Here is a 21,495-nt window from a genome sequence, read left to right as displayed (position 1 = left end):
AACCACTTCGTTGATTATAACCCATATACCAGACATGCTGTAGCCCTGTCATACATCCTCTGAAAATTACCGAAGTAAGCAAGTGACAAAACCCCTTCCAATCTGCCAGATGCGTGCCTTTTGGCACTTGACACGGAAAAGGCATTTGATCGGATAGAGTGGGATCATTTGCACACTTCCCTGGAACAATTCGGAATTTCGGGAATACACTGTATCAGGCCCCTATGGCATCCCTCATAGTCAATGGAGAGCTTTCCCCCTCTTTTGCACTTCAGAGGGGAACTAGGCAGGGCTGTCCCCTTTCCCCCCTGTTGTTTGATCTGGCCATAGAGCCCCTGGCCTCATATATTAGACAACATTGTACAGGACTTGATGTGCTTGGACATAAATATCATCTCTCATTATACGCAGACGATCTACTCCTGTTTGTAGGTGACCCTCATAATAACCTCCAGCCGCTCCTAGATATCATCAAGCTATTTGGGTCCTTTTCGGGGTATAAAATCAATGTTGATAAATCGGAGGTAACCTGGTTGCAGAACCTCGGTGACACCACACTATCAGGCAGTGGCCTCAGGGTTACAGAGGGATCTTTTAAATATCTTGGGATCCTTTTACACATTGATCCCACAAAACTATACCATCTCAACCTCACAGGAGTCATTGCAAACATCAAACAATTGTTGTCAGGCTGGACAAAGCTCCCCTTGTCCCTTTCAGGGAGGGTTCAGCTTTTTAAGATGATCGCCCTTCCTAAGCTCCTCTATCCGCTACAGATGTTGCCTCTTCTTTTGACGCGCAAGGACGCTGCTTCTCTCCAGACCTCATTAGGTCGCTTTATATAGCAAGGGAAAAAACATAGGATAAGTAAAAAGTATTTATTTATGTCCTCGAGTGAGGGTGGGCTTCGCCTTCCAAACATTATCTGGTATAACTGGTCTACATTGTCTAAGATTGTCTTGGACTGGATGGTAGGGAATGCATATTTCACCGTCCCTGAGTTAGAGGGTGGTCTTGTTAGGCCATTGCATTTAGCTTTCTTGCCCCACTCACCTCTCAAATCGCTTCCCCCATCCATACAATCTCACATATTATTCAAAGATCCTCTGAGGGCGTGGTCCAGGATTTGTAAGCTATGGGGGACACAACATCTAGTGACTAAATATTTGCTGATTCAGGGCAATTTACAGTTCCTTCCTGGTTACACGACTGAAGTGTTTGCTACATGGCACCACCAACATCTTACAAGGCTTCACCAACTTTTTAACCCACTCACTTTAGATATCACACGCTTTTCTGAATTGCAGAGTTCGCACGATCTCCCGGGAACACATAGGTTTGCGTATTTTCAATGCAGGCACTATCTTTATAAACTAATCTCAGACAAGCTGTTGACTACCGAGCCTTCCAATATTGATAAATTGTGTGCTCTGGCTAAGCAGGGCTATTATAAGATATCGCACACTTATGACCTATTGCTTAAACACTGTGAAGGACCTGCTATGCAGGGACTTGTAACGAAATGAGCAAACAGTAGAGAACTGTCGGTGGACTCTGACCTCATTACAGGGAGCCTTGGGAAGGTACACGCTAGTACAATCTCGGCCAATCTAAGGGAGACACATATGAAATTTATCCATCAGTCTTACATTACCCCTGGCATTCGAGCTAGATGGGTCCCGGGGGCGGAGAACATCTGTATTAAGTGTAGGTACCCATCCCCAGACTGGATTCACTTGCTGTGGGATTGCCCTAAGTTGAGAGGATTCTGGTTTAGAGTTTCTTATTGGTTGGCAAAAGTAACAAATTAACAGGTGACTCTCACGTCACAACATGTGATATTTTTGATACCCAAGGACAGAATTTATGTTTGACATTTTTATCACCACTGTCTTAATGCTTGCTAGGACGGTCATTCTAAAAGGGTGGGCTAGCAATAGAGCACCTCCATTCAGGCAGCTGCTTGGCAGGGTACACACCGAAATGTTAACTGAGCAGGCGGACACAAAAGGGGATCCGGAGAAAAGAGTCAGGAAATGTATCCACAAGTGGGAGGCTTATCTTCTATTTCTTTCACCTAGAGTAAGAGACGGTGTTATATACCAATTTAGAAATAGCCTTTTTATCTTAAGTAAGAACCTCCGAGGTAAATGGTGCCTACAGACTGACTGACTTGTCTCGCTTATGTGTGAATACTGGAAGCCTTGACATTTGTACAATCACTGGATGTTGCTGCTCGGTCTGTGGGGGGCGAGTCGGAGGGCTCGGGTTTGTGCTCATGTTATTCTTTGTGAATTGTCTGCTAATATTTTTGTTTTGTTTTTTGGTTGTTTACCTGGAAAAAATGAAAATTGTGTGGACAGTTTGATTCCCTGTCTCTGCAGGATGAAATCTTCCTTTACTTCATCAGTTACCATGATGGACTTGGCGAATCTTACAAGTGCTTTGGCATTTCTTATTGTTAAACTTGTCATGTATATGGTGGATCATTTTGTCCTCACTATTTATAAATAAAGTTATTAAAAAAAAAAAAAACATAGACCAAGATCATTTTGATTAAGTCACTCTAAAAAGGGTTGTATAAATTCTTCCAGTCCTGACCAAATAAAAAGAAGGTAATCTATATATTGTTTGTAAATGATAGAAACTTCTACAGAGAATTTATTATCTCCAAAGATGTGGAAGAACCAGCCAAGATACAAGTTGGCAAAGGATGGAACAAATTTTGCTCCCATGGCTGTACCACATCTTTGGAGATAGAACACCTCCTCAAATTGGAAGAAATTATGCGTGAGTAAAAAAGCTACTACCTTAAAGGGACAGTCTACACCAGAATTTTTATTGTTTTAAAAGATAGATAATCCCTTTATTACCCATTCCCCAGTTTTGCATAACCAACACAGTTATAATAATATACTTTTAACCTCTGTGATTATCTTGTATCTAAGCCTCTGCAAACTGCCCCTTTTTTCAGTTCTTTTGACAGACTTGCAGTCTAGCCAATCAGTGCCTGCTCCCAGATAACTTCACGTGCACGAACACAGTGTTATCTATATGAAATACGTGAACTAACACCCTCTAGTGGTGAAAAACTGTTTTATATGCAATCTGAAAAGAGGTGGGCTTCAAGGTCTAAGAAATTAGCATATGAACCTCCTAGGTTAAGCTTTCAACTAAGAATACCAAGAGAACAAAGCAAAATTGCTGATAAAAGTAAATTGGAAAATTGTTTAAAATTACATGCTCTATCTGAATCATGAAAATTTATTTTGGCCTAGACTGTCCCTTTAATTACGAAGAGATTAAATGATTCTGAGTGGTCAGTGAAATTCAGCAGTAAAAAAAAAAAAAGCAGATGGCTTCCATACTTTTGTTATGAGGGGGATACATGCGTACAGAGACACTGCATCTACCGTAAGCCACATAAACTTTTCACTCGACTCTAAATAATTTATTACTGCCAGAATGTGCTTGGTATCTTTAAGATGAGAAGAGAGGGACAGTACTAAGGACTGGAGAATAGAATCGAGCCATTGAGATATGTTAGCCAGAAGTTAATCTACCCCACTTACAATGGGGCAGCACTGGATATTATCCAGGGACTTGTGAACTTTTGGTAAGTGGTGGAACAGGGGAATTTTAGGATGTTCAACATATAGAAAATCAACCGTGTTAATGTCAAAGACCCCTGTTCCAAATCATCATCCAAAAGTTGTTTTAGTTCTTTTTAAAAGAGAATCATGGGATCTCCTTTCAAAATGAGGTAATCATTCTCATTACTTAATTGTCTTTTTGTCTTCCTGAATATATTGTGCATGATCTAAAACTACTACCATCCCACCCTTATCAGCTTTTCTGATGACTATGTCCCGATTTTCTTGCAATGATTTAAGAGCTTTTTTATTTCTGAAAAATTCAGATTATGTTGTTGATGCGTGACATTTAGTGATGTCGCAAACCTAAAAATTTGGGTTCGCGAACATTGAACGCAAACTTCCCCAAAAGTTTGTGAACCGGCCGAACCGCCATAGACTTCAATGGGCAGGAAATCTACACTACTGTTACACCAGATATGAGTTGCACTGGGGTGACACTGTGCCCTGGCTGGCAGGCACTGAAACGCACACGTGTGAAGGAAACTGTCTGCTATTATTTAACACAGTCAAAAAAGTGTTTTTTTTTTTTTTTTTTAAATCTACACTACTGTTACACCAGATATGAGTTGCACTGTGGTTACACTGTGCCCTGGCTGGCAGGCACTGAAACGCACACGTGTGAAGGAAACTGACTGCTTTTATTAAAACACAGTCCAAAAAGTGTTTTGTTTTTTTTAAATCTACACTACTGTTACACCAGATATGAGTGGTGGCACTGGGCAAGTGGGCACAGTATACGCTGTGAGCCTGACACACACGCAGGCAGGCAACTGCAATTAGATTACACAGGGAAAAAAAAAAAAAAGCAGACTGATGTTCTAGCCCTAAAAAGGGCTTTTTGGAGTGCTGTCCTTACAGCAGAGATCAGATGAGTCCTTCAGGACTGTAGTGGACACTGAATACACTAGCCTAGCTATCAATTTCCCTATTAAATCAGCAGCAGCTACACTGTCCCTCCTCTCACTAAGAATGCAGCTTCCAAATGAATCTAAAATGGATGCTATCCAGGAGGTGGGAGGGAGTGTCTGCCGCTGATTGGCTGTAATGTGTCTTCTGACTGTGAGGTAAAGGGTCAAAGTTTACTCAATGATGAAGAATAGGGGGCGGATCGAAAATCGCATATGTTCGCCGCCACGGCGAACGCGAACATGCTATGTTTGCTGGGAACTATTCGCCGGCAAACTATTCGCGACATCACTAGTGACATTATCTTTCAAATTTATTAAGTCCCTATCCACTCTATTATAAAAGGTTTCAATGATACTCCCTCTATTTTGCATAGGTAAAATATATTTCTTATGGTAGGGCATTTACTTATAGTACCAGGGTCAGTCTCGGCTTCAAATTGAAGCTGCTGCAATGAGACAGTGTAACAAATTGCATTAAAAGTACATGATTCTGTTACTTGGGCAGGGTAGGTGTTAGATCTTGGAATATCTGACATAGACATGTTATCATTGTAAAATTTATTTAAAGTGATGTTCCTTTCCAATCAATTGATGTCTATAACAGTTGGAAAGACATTGAAATTGTTAGTGGGAGAGAAACTCAGGCCTAATCCTAAAACTTTGATTTGTTCTGATGTGAGGGGTGTGGAAGACAAGTTGATAACATTACCTATTTTTACATTGTTAGGGGTCAATTTCCCCGAAGTTGATATCTCTCTTGGCTGGTATTTATATTTACATTTGTCTGTTTTCCTCCCCATCTCAGCACATCCTGGCCCATGGGAAAAAAACAAATCTAAGTTTTTCTTTTCCATTCTATTAGGAGTGATAGTATGGGTGGAACCAATCTAAAAGAACACATTTGGATGGAGAGACCACTCCCCCGGCGGTAGATTTTGACGGCTGAGATAATCCACTTCCCAATGGTCTACACCTGGTATATTACTCACAGTGATTAGACAAGAGTTGTAGTCTGCTCAAGAAAGTATTAGAGATACTTCTGTCATTGCTAGGGGACTGAAAGTCCCCCCTTGATGATTGACATATGCCACTGTTGTGACATTGTCTGTTTGAAACCGAATATACGGTTCTCTCTTTAATAGAGGCCAAGCCTGAAGAGCTCTGAAAATAGCACAGAGTTATAATATTGATTGGTAACCTCACCTCTCGAGGATACCAAACTCATGGGGCTGTCAGAGTCGTTCAGACAGCTCCCCAACCTGTGAGACTTGCATCTGTTGTGATCGCAGTCCAGATATGATGAACAAAGGAGGCCCCTTGAAAAATAAGGTGATGATTCAACCACCAAGTCAGAAATAGTTGAGTGTTGTGATTTAAGTATATCAGTTGTGATATGAGTTTAATCCCACCATTGTTGCAACATGCAAAGCTGTAGCATTCTCATATGAAAATGAGCAAAAGGGATCACGTCTGATGCTGCAAATGCAATCATGAGACCTAAAACTTCCATGCACCTAGCCACTGAAGGGAATGATAGAGACTGAAGGTTTAGACAAGCTAAAACCAATCTCAATCGTCTGTTTTCTGTTAGGGATAGAGTCATGAACACTGAATCTATCTGGAAACCTAAAAAGGTGGCCTTTGTCTGAGGAATCAAACTCTTTGGTAAATTGATCCTCCAACCATGTCTTTGAAGAAACAACAGAAGTTGTTTCATGTGAGATTCTGCTAAGTGAAAAGATTGAACTAGTACCAAGATATCGTCCAAATTATGAAACACTGCAATACCTTGCTCTCTGATTACAGATAAAAGGGCACCAAGAACTTTTGAGAATATTCTTGGTGCTGTTGCAAGTCCAAAAGGAAGAGCGACAAATAGGTAATCCTTGTTTAGAAAATAGAATCTCAGAAATAGTGATCTGGATGAATCAGAATATTAAGGTAACGTCCTGTAACTGTATTGTGGACATAAAGTGACCTTGCTTAACAAAAGGCAGAATAGTCCTTATAGTCACCATCTTGAAAGTTTGGACGATTTAAAGTTTTCAGATCCAAAATTGGTCTGAAAGAATCTTACTTCTTTGGTACAATGAATAGATTTGAATAAAAACCCAATCATTTTTCCTGCTGTGGAACTGGTACAATTACCCCAGAAAGTTCTCGATCTGAAACACATTTCAGAAAGGCTTGAGCATTTACTGGGTTTTTTGGTACATGGGTAAGAAAGAATCTTTCCAAGGGAGGACTAATTCTGAATCCTATTCTATGCCCCTGAGAAATTATATTCTGATTCAACTGATTTTTAACATTCTATCCAAACTCTTTGAAATAGCTTTAATATTCCCCCTAGCAGAAGACCCTGCTTGAGGGCCGCACCTTCATATAGGTTTAGGGGCAGGATTTGGTTTCTTAAAAGGCTTAGATTTATTCTAATTTGGAGATGGTCTCCAAATAGAGACATAGTCCTTAGGGGAAGGAGTGGTTTTCTGTTCTCTATACTGACAAAAGCAACAAGAACTATTGGAAGCTTTAAATTTACCCTTACATTTCTTCCATTGGGGCAGAAAAACTCCCTTACCCCCCATAACAGTGGAGATAATAAAATCCAATTGGGAACCAAGAAAGTTTTTACCTTGAAAAGAGAAAGCATAACTTAGTTTTAGACACCATGTCAGAATTCCAAGATTTAAGCCATAAAGCTCTTCTAGTTAAAATGGCTAAAGACATGGATTTGACATTGATCTTCATAACATCAACTATAGCATCACAGGTAAAATGATTTGCATGTTGAAGTAAAACAATGTTAGATAATCCAGAATCTGAAGACAACTGCTGTGCTAAACTGTCCAACCAAAAAGTAGAAGCAACAGGAACATCAGCCATAGACAGGTCTAAGAATATAGCCAGTATGTAAATATGCCCTTCTTAGATCAGATTCAAGCTTCCTATCTAAAGGATCCTTAAAAGAAGTACTGTCTGCCATAGGAATAGTAGTACATTTGGCAAGAGTGGAAATTGCCCCATCAACTTTAGGAACTGTTTCCCAAAGTTCTAAATTGGCCATAGGTAAAGGATACCATTTCTTAAATCTAGAACAAGGGTTAAAAGAGGTACCAGGCTTTAGCAATCACATTAGAGATAGCGACTGGAATAGGAAATACTTCAGGAGTAATAACAGTTGTCTTAAATACAGAATTTAGATGGTTACTAGCTTTATCATCAGGAGGTTTCGACACCTCAATACCCAATGTAAACAAAACTTCCTTTAAGAGAGAGAGAATATATTCTATCTTAAATTAAAAAGATGGTTTGTCTATATCTCTCTCCGATGTGACGTCCTCTGAATTAGAAGAAACCCCATCAGTAGAGGATACATCAGTATGCTGACGGTCAGAACTTAATTCTCTACGTTTAGGAAAATGTTGGAAAACCCTTTAACGTTTATTTGAAGGTGGAATAGCAGTCATTGCCTTCTCTATAGCTGCAGCAATAAAATATTTAATATCTATAAGAATGCTATGTACATTAGACTGAGATGGAATAACAGTGGGTGTATTTGTACTCCTAGATATATTATCAGCATTTAACAAATTGTCAAAACAAGAGCCACATAATTGAGCTGAAGAATTTAGATCCGCTTTTTACAACAAACACACTGAGCTTTGGTAGATAAGTGTTCAGGCAGCTCAAATCGTATAGTAACTTCAGAGGCAGATTCAGTTTGAGACATAATTGCAAAAAAAACTAAATTTGAAAAAAATATATTAATTCTGCAAATTCAAAGGCTAATTCTGCAAAGGCTTGAGAGAATAGGAAACAGTGAAAATTTATAAAAACGAAAACTGATAATGCTGCATGAAAAATCTCTAAGTGTTTTCTAAGCTCACTGAATGAGCTGGGCGGAGCTTATAACAGCAAATTTTAGGCAACATTTTTGGTGTGAAATTTTGGCGTCAAAAAATGGAGCAAAATGATGACACGTCCCGCTATGACATAAATAGCATCATCAGATGCACGACATGCAAAGCTGTAGTGAATTTCTAATACACCTATCACTCTAAAAAGCAGGTAAGAATTTTTATTGTATATGCAAAAAAAAAAAAAAATTACCAAAATAAAGCCTAATGGATACTTTTATTATAGCTGCATAAAATGTGATTATCAACATTCCATGAGACTAACATAATAGGTAGCATCCTAATTTATAAGTAAATTACTAGCTCCAAAAAAACCTGTATGTTTCACAGACTCTACTAACCTAGACAAATATTTAGCCACAAAATAAAGTCGCTAAAAAAGAGCCCTGAATTACTGACTCAAGGCATATATACAAACAATATATAACAACTTTACTTAAAATGTGCCCAATCCATAGCTGAGAGTGACTTATATAATAAAAGTATATACTTACCATGTAAGACACCCATCCATATATAGCAGACAGCCAAACAAATACTGAAACATCAGCAGAGGTAATGGTACAAGAGTATATTGTCGATCTATAAAGGGAGGTAGCAGATGAATCCCTGCAATCGATTTACAGAGAGCCTTATGAAAAACTTTTCCATAGGCGAAAACATGGTATCATCAGGCAATACTTCCTTCACATCCCTCAAACAAACACTGCACTTAGAGAGGGACTGGGCTTCAATATGCTTAGAAGCGCCTTGCACTGAAGAAATCAAACACATCAAGCTTCACCACCTCCTATGGAGGCAAACTTTTTAAAACTGAGGTATGAGTGAGGTGGGAGGTGTATTTATAGGTATTTGAGGTTTGGGAAACTTTGCCCCCTCCTGATAGGAATGTATATCCCAAAAATACAAATGGGTAGCAGCACCACTTGAAGAAATTTTCAATTCTTATTTATTGGGACATCACATAAACAAAAATCACGATGTTTCGGTCTATCTGACCTTAATCATGTTGCATATAGTGATGTTGCGAACCTAAAAATTTGGGTTCGCGAACTCCCGCAAAAGTTTGCGAACTGGCGAACCGGGTGAACCCCCATAGACTTAAATGGGCAGGCGAATTTTAAATCCCACAGGGACTCTTTCTGGCGACAATAGTGATGGGAAAGTTGTTTCAAGGGGACTAACAACTGGACTGTGGCATGCCGGAGGGGGATCCATGGCAAAACTCCCATGGAAAATTACATAGTTGATGCAGAGTCTGGTTTTAATCCATAAAGGGCATAAATCACCTAACATTCCTAAATTGTTTGGAATAACGTGCTTTAAAACATCAGGTATGACAAGATATGAGTGGTGGCACTGGGCAAGTGGGCACAGTATACGCTGTGAGCCTGACCCAAAAAAGCAGACTGATGTTTCACAGTCCAAAAAGTTTTTATTTTTTTAAATGTACACTTACACTACTATTAAACAAGATATGAGTGGTGGCACTGGGAAGTGGGCACAGTATACGCTGTGAGCCTGACACAAAAAAGCAGACTGATGTTTCACAGTCCAAAAAGTTTTTGTTTTTTTTAAATGTACACTTACACTACTATTAAACAAGATATGAGTGGTGGCACTGGGCAAGTGGGCACAGTATATGCTGTGAGCCTGACACAAAAAAGCAGACTGATGTTTCACAGTCCAAAAAGTTTTTTGTTTTTAAATTTACACTACTGTTACACCAGATATGAGTGGTGGCACTGGGAAAGTGGGCACAGTATACGCTGTGAGCCTGGCACACACGCTGGCAGGCAGGCAGGCAACTGCAATTAGATTACACAAGCAGACTGATGTTTCACAGTCCAAAAAGTTTTTTTTTTTAAATTTACACTACTGTTACACCAGATATGAGTGGGGCCACTGGGCAAGTGGGCACAGTATATGCTGTGAGCCTGGCACACACGCTGGCAGGCAGGCAGGCAACTGCAATTGGATTATACTAGCAGACTGATGTTTCACAGTCAATTTTTTTTTTAATTTACACTACTGTTACACCAGATATGAGTGGTGGCACTGGGCAAGTGGGCCTGGCACACACACTGGCAGGCAACTGCAATTAGATTACACTAGCAGACTGATGTTTCACAGTCAAAAAAGTTTTTTTTTTTTAAATATACACTACTGTTACACCAGATATGAGTGGTGGCACTGGGCAAGTGGGCCTGGCACACACACTGGCAGGCAACTGCAATTAGATTACACTAGCAGACTGATGTTTCACAGTCAAAAATGTTTTTTTTTTAAATTTACACTACTGTTAAACCAAATATGAGTGGTGGCACTGGGCAAGTGGGCCTGGCACACACGCTGGCAGGCTGGCAACTCCAATTATATTACACAAGCAGACTGATGTTTCAAAGTCAAAAAAGTTTTTTTTTTTAAATTTACACTACTGTTACACCAGAGATGAGTGGTGGCACTGGGCAAGTGGGCCTGGCACACACGCTGGCAGGCAGGCAACTACAATTAGATTACACTAGCAGACTGATGTTTCACAGTCAAAAAAGTTTTTTTTTTTAAATTTACACTACTGTTACACCAGATATGAGTGGTGGCACTGGGCAAGTGGGCCTGGCACACACGCTGGCAGGCAGGCAACTACAATTAGATTACACTAGCAGACTGATGTTTCACAGTCAAAAAAGTTTTTTTTTTTAAATTTACACTACTGTTACAACAGATATGAGTGGGGCCACTGGGCAAGTGGGCACAGTATACGCTGTGAGCCTGGAACACACGCTGGCATTCAGGCAACTGCAATTAGATTACACTAGCAGACTGATGTTTCACAGTCAAATTTTTTTTTTTTTTAAATTTTCACTACTGTTACACCAGAGATGAGTGGTGGCACTGGGCAAGTGGGCCTGGCACACACGCTGGCAGGCAGGCAGGCAACTCCAATTAGATTACACAAGCAGACTGATGTTTCACAGTCAAAAAACTTTTTATTTTTAAATTTACACTACTGTTACACCAGATATGAGTGGTGGCACTGGGCAAGTGGGCCTGGCACACATGCTGGCAGGCAGGCAACTGCAATTAGATTACACTAGCAGACTGATGTTTCATAGTCAAAAAAGTTTTTTTTTTTAAATTTACACTACTGTTACACCAGATATGAGTGGTGGCACTGGGCAAGTGGCTTGGCAGGCAGGCAACTGCAATTAGATTACACAGGAAAATAAATAAATCTAGCCCTAAAAAGGGCTTTTTGGGGTGCTGACCTTACACCAGAGATAAGATGAGTCCTTCAGGACTGTAGTGGACACTGAATACACTAGCCTAGCTATCAATTTCCCTATTAAATCACCAGCAGCTACACTGTCCCTCCTCTCACTAACAATGCAGCTTCCAAATGAATCTAAAATGGCTGCTGTCCAGGAGCTGGGAGGGTCTGGGAGGGAGGGTCTGCTGCTGATTGGCTGGAATGTATCTGCAGACTGTGAGATACAGGGTTAAAGTTTACTCAATGATGACGAATAGGGGGCAGATCGAACATTGCATATGTTCGCCCGCTGCGAGAACGCGTACATGCTATGTTCGCCGGGAACTATTCGCCGGTGAACTATTCGCGACATCACTAGTTGCATACACATATGCCCTAAAACACTCTTTATAAAACCAAATTGGGAGGAGTCTAGTACCTATACAGGTGTTCCACATTATTAACATTGCCATATAATAATTGAAGGTCTCACGGCTCCATCTAGTGGGAGAAGGGATATTCATCTATACACACGAGAACCTAGAAAACAACACAGGTTCACTTATAAAATATATATAGATATACATATATATAAAAAAAAATACATTAAAAACATTATATATTTACCTACAACAGTCAAAAAGTCCAATGCCTATTAACAGATCCCTAATTAATTTTGTAAAGTAATATTCCAGTCTATTTCCTTATTCATACCCAGGGGGATCAAAGATTGGAGGGTATAAATCCAAAATGTCTCTTTACCTTTAAGCATTCTTTGTCTATCCCCCCACGTCTCTTGACCTGTTCTATTATCTGAAATCTTAGTTGGAAGATACTATGTTCTGCTTGTAAAAAGTGGTTAGAGACAGGGGCGTCCTTATTGCCACAGCATATGTTGGATTTATGCTCATGTATTCTATCTCTTATCCAAAGTGTAGATTCCCCAATGTAAATTTTGGAACAGGAGCATTTGATAAGATATATAATGTACTCGGAATTACGGGTAAAAAAACCTGGTATCTTAAATTTTCTCCCATTCAGTGGATGTACAAAAGTGTCCCCCTTAATGATATTATTACAATTACAACATCCTAAACGTGGGAAACAACCTACTCTAGGGGTAGAGAGATGTGTCTAAAAAACTTTTTGGTGGGGCATATATCTACTCTTATTAGTACATCCATTATATCCTTGCATCTCCTATAAGCTAACATGGGTAACTTTTGGAACACTATAATGTTAGGATTCAAATCTTTCAATATAGACCAATGTTTCTTAATGATCCCCCTGACAGTATTACTCAATGGGCTAAATTGGGACACAAACACAAGGCGTTTGTTCTCTTGTTTATCATTTCTCCTTGTATTGCAATCCCCCTTCAAAATAGACTGTCTAGGTATGGCACTAATTTCTCTTATCTGTTGTTGTATAAGCTGCTCAGGGTAACCTCTCTCCAGAAAAAGCTCTCCCATCTCTTTCAACCACGTGTCATCAGACACAATTTTCTTGACTCGCAAAAGTTGACTTCTAGGTAAACTCTTAACCAAAGGTGGGTGATGGGCACTTTCATACCTCAACAGGCTGTTCCTGTCGCTATCTTTCCTGTATAAATTCACCTTTAGTTTTCCATCAACCTTCAGTATAGTAGTGTCTAGAAAGTCAACTGACTCCTCTGGTGGAGACATTTAAGTCTGCCACAAATCCCAGCAGGCAATCAATGTCGCCCCCCCCCCCCCCCCCCATATGCCAAAAATATAATCTATGTACCTGAACCAACATAGTCCATACTGTAATAAAGCCTTATGAGTGTATAGAAACCTCTCCTCATAGATATTCATAAATATATTGGCATATGTTGGGGCGACATTTGATCCCCTGGCACTGAATGTAGAATTGGTCTTGCAATAGGAAGTAGTTACAATAAAGAACAAGCTGTAGTAATTATAAAATAAACTCACATTGAAAATCAGAGAACATCCTACTAGAAACAATAGCCTGCCTCATAGCACCCAAACCATTAACATGGGTGATAGAGTTGTAAAGACTAGTTACATCTAAAGAATATAGAATCAGCGTATCACTCTGTATACCAAGAGTCTCTAATTTCACTAGAAAATCTCCTGTGTCCTTAATATAAGATATAGATTGAGTGGCAAGAGGTCTCAAGATTCTATCCAGATACTTTGAAACATTAGTTATAATAGAATTGGTACTGGCCACAATAGGGCGACCTGGTGGGGTCTTCTTATTTTTATGTATTTTGGGCAATGTGTAAAATACCAGAATTGAGAAAGATTCTGGAACCAAAAACTTTTGTTCCTTCGATGTAATTAAACCATTACACATTGCCCTACAAATACATTTTTCCAATCCCCTCTTAATCTCCAATGAGGGGTCCCTATTGAGCGGTTTAGAGACCTCAAGCTCTTGGAGCTGTGTTTTAATCTCTTGTACATAGTATGATTTGTCTAAGACCTCTGTTGCTCCGCCCTTATCGGCCGGCTTACATATGATATGTTTATTTAATTTTAATTCAAGTAAAGCCTGTTCATCTGTCTTAGAAACATTTCTAAATACATCTGTTATACCTATGAGGCCCTCTGTTCTTATGTTTTAATAAATCCACATCTCTAAGTACCAATTGAATAAACGTTTCAATACTATTGTTGCTAGAACTAGGAGTAAATGAACTTTTGTTCCTAAGATTCATGGCATTCAATGATAGAGTATTACAATCAAATGGTACATTTTCACCCTGCAATGGGTTAATCCCACTAGTTACAACAAAGGTTTTTTTTGGTTAAGCACACCACAAAATAAATGTTTAATCTTAACACACATATTGTGGGAGTGCTACCAAAGTGACCAAAATAATTACAAAACAACAAAAAATATTGGTGCACATCCAACCACTTAAGTCCACTCTTTCATGGCATATTTGTATATGCTTTTGTCTGCCAAATATACTTACATAGCTTCTAATAAGATTGGGATAAACATCTCGCAATATGAGCCTATATCTGTGCTGCAAAAACAAATATACTTCTATCTGCTAAATATACTTACATAGTTCAAATAAAATTGGGATTAACATCTCGCAATAATATTGACTTATATTTATGCTGCAAAAACAATATTTGCTTTAAAAAATGCCTTTTTTTTTGCAGCATAAATATAAGTCAATATTATTGCGAGATGTTAATCCCAATTTTATTTGAACTATGTAAGTATATTTAGCAGATAGAAGTATATTTGTTTTTGCAGCACAGATATAGGCTCATATTATTGCAAGATGTTTATCTCAATCTTATTAGAAGCTATATAAGTATATTTGGCAAACAGAAGCATATGCAAATATGTCATGAAAGAGTGGACTTAAGTGGTTGGATGTGCACCAATATTTTTTGTTGTTTAATCCCACTAGTCTCTTGTTTAGAGAAATGTGCTTTCAATTTTATGCTGCGAAAAAAGGCACATTTAGCTAGGGGGCAAAAGGACAGTCCCTTATGTAACACCTCCTTCTCAGTGTCCGTTAAGCTGTACACAGATATATTTACCGCTAATTCCGGTTGTTCTTGCTGGGAGTCACTTTCTGGGGCTTGGACTCTCTCTGGCCCAGATCCACTCTGTGTACGGCCGTGCTTCCGACCACCTCTCCTCCGCTTCCTTCCGAGTCCCCCGACAAGTCGTTTGTGGATTGGTATCACGTGGGCGGCGTTGTCTCCACCAATTGGTGAATCCTGGTCACTTTCTTTCATCATGGGGTCCCTGGTCCATGTGTAGACGTTTCTGTTCCGGTAGTCTTCCTTCATCTCTATGGAACTTCTGTCTTTTCTGAACCTCTATAGTTTGCTTCAGTTCGGGAATGGATGATTTCATAGATGTCAGGAGCTTATCCATATCCTCAACGGACAGCAGGGATCTCGGGGCTCCTTCCAGATGTGTCAGTTCTTCCCTCTGGGTATCCAAATCTCGCTGCAGATATTCTACTGTCAGCACCAGGAGATCGAAGGAGCACTTATTGAGAATGTAAGTAAATTTGTCACATTATTCTTTATTTTCATGCATGAGTGTCCGTCTCACATTCATGCGCAGACCCCTAGGTATGCGCCGAACCCTATGGTACTCTGCTAGGGTAGTGGCATGTAAATCGTAGGCCAAGTTCTTCTTAGCTAACTTTTCATATTCTTTTGAAGTCTCAGTAGGTGGAGTCTGCAGAAAGGTTCTTGAGCGCTGCACTAAAGTAGTAATACGTGCGGCCTCTAGGTCACTGTTTGTGAAAGTCTTAGGTTCAGTCCTATTTGTGTTAGTTTCCATTCTCACCGTAGTGATATATTTGCAGCTATCCAGTGCATGTAGCAAAAGGCAGGAGAATACTTGTAGAGAAGTGAAAGAATGCCCAGCAATTGCTGCAATCTGGTGCATGCTCCAGGGGTCCTGCACATACCCCAATCAATGGGAAAAATACAAAGGGGTAGCAGCACCACTTGAAGAAATGTTCAATTCTTATTTATTGGGACATCACAACAAAAAGCACAACGTTTTGGTCTATCTGACCTTAATCATGTTGCATACACATATGCCCTAAAACACTCTTTATAAACCCAAATGGGGAGGAGTCTAGTACCTATACAGGTGGTCCACATTATTAACATTGCCATATAATAATTTCTCGAAGGGTCACTTATGGGTCCAATTATATATGAATTACACTTAGAGGAAATCTAAAGATAAATAAGGCAACTTTTCGACCTTGAAATAACGTACGAAATAGCATATAATAAGGAAACCATATGTGCTAATTGTAGAGTAGTAATTAAAAAACAAATAATTTAAGTGATTGTAGCGATTAAGTACCTAAATAGGAAACTGGCAAACTAGCAAAACTTGGAAATATATTTCAAAGTTGTTATATATTTTAGATTACAATATTAATTATGACTATTTCAGCAGTAACCTCCAAACGTGATAGTATATATACTAGGTTACAAAATTATTTACTATTGTCTCATCGGTAATCTCCCATATATTTGTATTATTTTTCAGTAATTCTAATCAGGTGATATCTTTGTGGAGTAAAAGAGGATTCAGTTTGGAAAAATATATACAGTACATATTTATTAAACATTACAAATGATACTAACAAACGATATACCATTTCATTATACACAAAACAAACTCTCTGATACACTATGAAATAAAATATGCTACTACACTTTGTTTTGATCCTATGGGTACAAATCTAACAGTGAAGTCTATAACAAGGTAAAATAAATCAGCATGAACCAATTATGCAATATGTGTTACTAACAACGGTTATTTAATACAATCTTAACAAAATATTACCATTATTTCCGGATATTAAAATTATATCTGGATACTTAGCAATGTATAGCAATTAATCAGATTCAGAAGGTATGGCTATAACCAGTAAACAATAAAAAAAAACTTGTATGATGCCTCAACAAGTCTCAACCTTAGAGAATACAATACCACTAAAATTAAATATATTTAATTATAATACCCAGAGATTTCCTTACCATAAGCTGAATTAAATTAACACTATCTATAACAAGATTTATTGTATTGTTAGGGGAATTAGATTCCTTGACAATATAAACCAGACTATGGGGGTAAGTACATATACAAATTGGGACTATAATCATCTAATACAAATCTTAATAAGGACCTTAAATGCAACAACTGTTTAAATATAAGTAAAGACTTTTATACTTCCCCAAATGTTTGCTCCTTCAAGCCCTGGGTTATCACTAGTCAAATTGTGTACTTCCTCTGCATCCCGTCTCCCAGAATCTCTTAATCCACAGGAAAAACAGGCAAAAAGTTCCCAAGGATATAAAAAATATAGAATGAGTGCCACCAGGATTCAAAGTTATTTTTCAGGGGACACTTGGACAGCGCTTCCCGCTAACTTTTATGCAACCCAGAGTCCTCTGTGAATGTCCTGTAACCCAATTTATCCTGAACTATAACTCCACCCTAGTCTCTAACAGCCATTCACAGATGTGTGGGGATATGCAACAGTGTGATTGGATGAATACTAATTAACTTTTGGGAATAATTCACCCAATTTTAAGTATAGCTGGTTGTACTTTTACTAACTGGCCACAAGATGGCAATGGTGAGTTGTGCCATAAAAATTAACTTATGTAACTTCCTTATATTTTATCATTCTTAGAATTATTTTTTTATATATCTTTATATCTATATACAGTATTTCACAATTTGGAAATGTCCAAAGTCTCAATATTTTGTGTGGCCATTATTTTCCAGTACTGCCTTAACCCTCTTGGGTATGGAGTTACCCAGAGCATCACAAGTTGCCACTGGAGTCCTCTTCCACTCCTCCATGATGACATCAAAGAGCTGGTGGATGTTAGAGACCTTGCGCTCCCCTACCTTCCATTTGAGGTTGCTCCACAGATGCTCTTGCTGTTTCTCTTGTTCAGAGAGGGATTGCCTGGTATTTTGGGGCTGGACTGTACTGTGAAGTTAGGATCAGACTGATATGCTACAGGAAAGTTCTTCTCTGTGAAAGGCACATATTGAGCAAAAAGAGGCTGCTTCTAGGGTAGTAACTAGCCATAGAACAAGCTATTATGCTATTGTTCGTTCCCAGGTTGAGCGCTTCTCTCTTTTTATTTATGCAAATTATGACACTTAGGGAAAGTGTAATGCGGGAATCCAGACGTGGACCCGTTGCTCAGTGTGCCTAGAGGGATATGGCTGCACCTCACTGACGAGGCCCACAATAGGCCGAAACGTACGTCTGGGGTTTTGCTGTTTCTCTTGTTCAGAGAGGGATTGCCTGGTATTTCGGGGCTGAACTGTACTGTGAAGTCAGGATCAGACTGATATGCTACAGGAAAGTTCTTCTCTGTGAAAGGCACATATTGAGCAAAAAGAGGCTGCTTCTAGGGTGGTAACTAGCCATAGAACAAACTATTATGCTATTGTTCGTTCCCAGGTTGAGCGCTTCTCTCTTTTTATTTATGCTTCACCTTTAGCCTCAGCTTCTTTAGCAAGGCAGTAGTCGTCTTGGAGGTGTGTTTGTCGCCGTTATCATGTTGGAATACTGCCCTGCGACCCAGTCTCCAAAGGGAGGGGATCATGCTCTGTTTCAGTATGTCACAGTACATGTTGGTATTCATAGTTCCCTCAATGAACTGTAGCTCCCCAGTGCAGGCAGCACTCATGGAGGCCCAGACCATAAGACTTCCACCACCATGATTGACTGTAGGCAAGACACACTTGTCTTTGTACTCCTCACCTGGTTGCCTCCACACACGCTTGACACCATCTGAACCTAATAGGTTTATCTTGGTCTCATCAGACCACAGGACATGACTACAGTAATCCATGTCCTTAGTCTGCTTGTCTTCAGAAAACTGCTTGCGGGCATTCTTGTGCATCATCTTTAGAAGAGGTTTCCTTCTGGGATGACAGCCATGCAGACCAATTTGATGCAGTGTGCGGCGTATGGTCTGAACACTGACAGGCTGACTCCCCACTTCAACCTCTGCAGCAATGCTGGCAGCACTTATACGTCTATTTCCCAAAGAGTGGAACCTGTCCTGTGAAACCGCTGTATGGTCTTGCTCACCGTGCTGCAGCTCAGTGTAAGGGTCTTGGCAATCTTCTTATAGCCTAGGCCATCTTTATGTAGAGCAACAATTGTTTTTTTTTTCAGATCCTCAGAGAGTTCTTTGCCATGAGGTGCCATGTTGAACTTGACACCAGGGAGGGAAAATGGCTAATTGGGCCCAATTTGGACATTTCCACTTAGGGGTGTACTCACTTTTGTTGCCAACGGTTTAGACATTAATGGCTGTGTGTTGAATTATTTTGAGGGGACAGCAAATTTACGATGTTATAGAGGCTGTACCCTAACTACTTTACATTGTAGCAAAGTTTCATGTTTTCAGTGTTGTCACATGAAAAGATGTAATAAAATATTTACAAAAATGTGAGGGATGTACTCACTTTTGTGAGATACTGTGTGTATGTATATATATATATATATATATATATATATATATATATATATATATATATACATATACATACACATACATATATTAATTTATCTAATCAGTGAGCTAGACTTCATAAATTGACCAAATATATTTAAATAAGTATTCATGCATGGCTTATCATTTGTGCATTGCCCTTTAAAGTTGGGCATATGGGTTTTAACATAGGGAGATAATTTATATATATATAATCAATATATATATATCAATCTCCATAGCTTTCATTTATCTGTATACATACATCTACGTATATCCATATATACAAATACATATATATATATATATATATATATATATATATATATATATATATATATATATATATATATGCATACATGCATCCATGTCTACTTACATGCATGCAAATATATTTATTAATATCTTTTTATGCATTACTGGAAAGGGCAGTTATCCAGTATTTTGAAAACAATGATTAACTTGGGTTTCATGTGTGATCCTGATTACACAAATATATATTCACACATACAAACATACATATATATATATATATATATATATATATATATAGACACACACACATACATATGTGTTTTCCTTCCTATTTGACTTATTTATGCATTTAAAACGTGATTTTATATACACATAATGCAGATTTTTTAAGTAGTTATTTGTACATTTAAAAACATATGATCATTATACACACATAATGCACTACTAGTCATTTTTACATGTCCTTCCTTACACATTTAATTTATCTATACATTTAGATACGTGGGACATTATTTATCACAATTTTATGTGCCAATTCCATTCTAACATTTAATTTCTAATATTTCAAAATTGTATTTCTTTTCCTAACAAACATTGTTGTACTTTATGTTAGGGAATGTCTGAGTTGGTCACTTAGACCAGCAGGCATCTCATAAACTTATGAGTGAGGGCTCATTTGTTTGCAATTCCATCCACAATAGTTTCTAGACAATGGGACTACACCTGTATTTCTCTTTTGTGTTTACAAACAGCAGGGGTTCTTCCTGACCAAAGTCTTGTTCCTTGTCATGGACAAATGTTTAATTTTTATTAAATGGTGTCCATGAGATCTAGTCTTAAAAACAAATGGTGTAGCTTGATTCAATTTGGAGACTGAAAACATCAAAAGTTTTAACAATGGTGGGGCTGAAGAGGAAGTCTTTTGAAAACAGATTTCACATCTTGAACAAACTTTCATAGGACGGTCTGCAATTTTAAAATATAGTGTTTCTGTTATAAGAAATGCAATATGTTTCCCTATGATTATAAGAAAAGCAATATTTTTCCCTGTGCCTATGACGCAACAAAGTACAATATAAGGGCTATGAGCTAAAGTTATCAGGTTTATTGATAAGGAAACCATCATTGTTGATAATTTAGGTTAGCCAGATAAAGTAGAAGTTTGGCTGCAGTATCTTGATAAGCTACACAAGTAGGTGGTTACAGGTACATAACTAGGTCTTGAAAAACTAAACAGCTGCTGATACATAAAGTATATGTCTTCCCCCCGCACCCAAAGTTATAGATTCAAGTGTTTGAAGACTAGGGGGTAGAAGAATGTCAGTACAAACTATATTCTAAAAGATGGTCGCTTGCTTACTGATATTAGTGTTGGTGGTATTTTAGGGGAGACTAAGATGTGCAATCCCAGCCGCAGACAGCCCATCATCAGTGTAAAATGGATTAGGACAACCAACCTGCATTAGTAAAACCATTACT

Source organism: Bombina bombina, chromosome 3, assembly GCF_027579735.1.
Source record: "Bombina bombina isolate aBomBom1 chromosome 3, aBomBom1.pri, whole genome shotgun sequence".
Classification (NCBI taxonomy): Eukaryota; Metazoa; Chordata; class Amphibia; order Anura; family Bombinatoridae; genus Bombina; species Bombina bombina.
Note: the sequence above shows the minus strand (reverse complement) of the source record.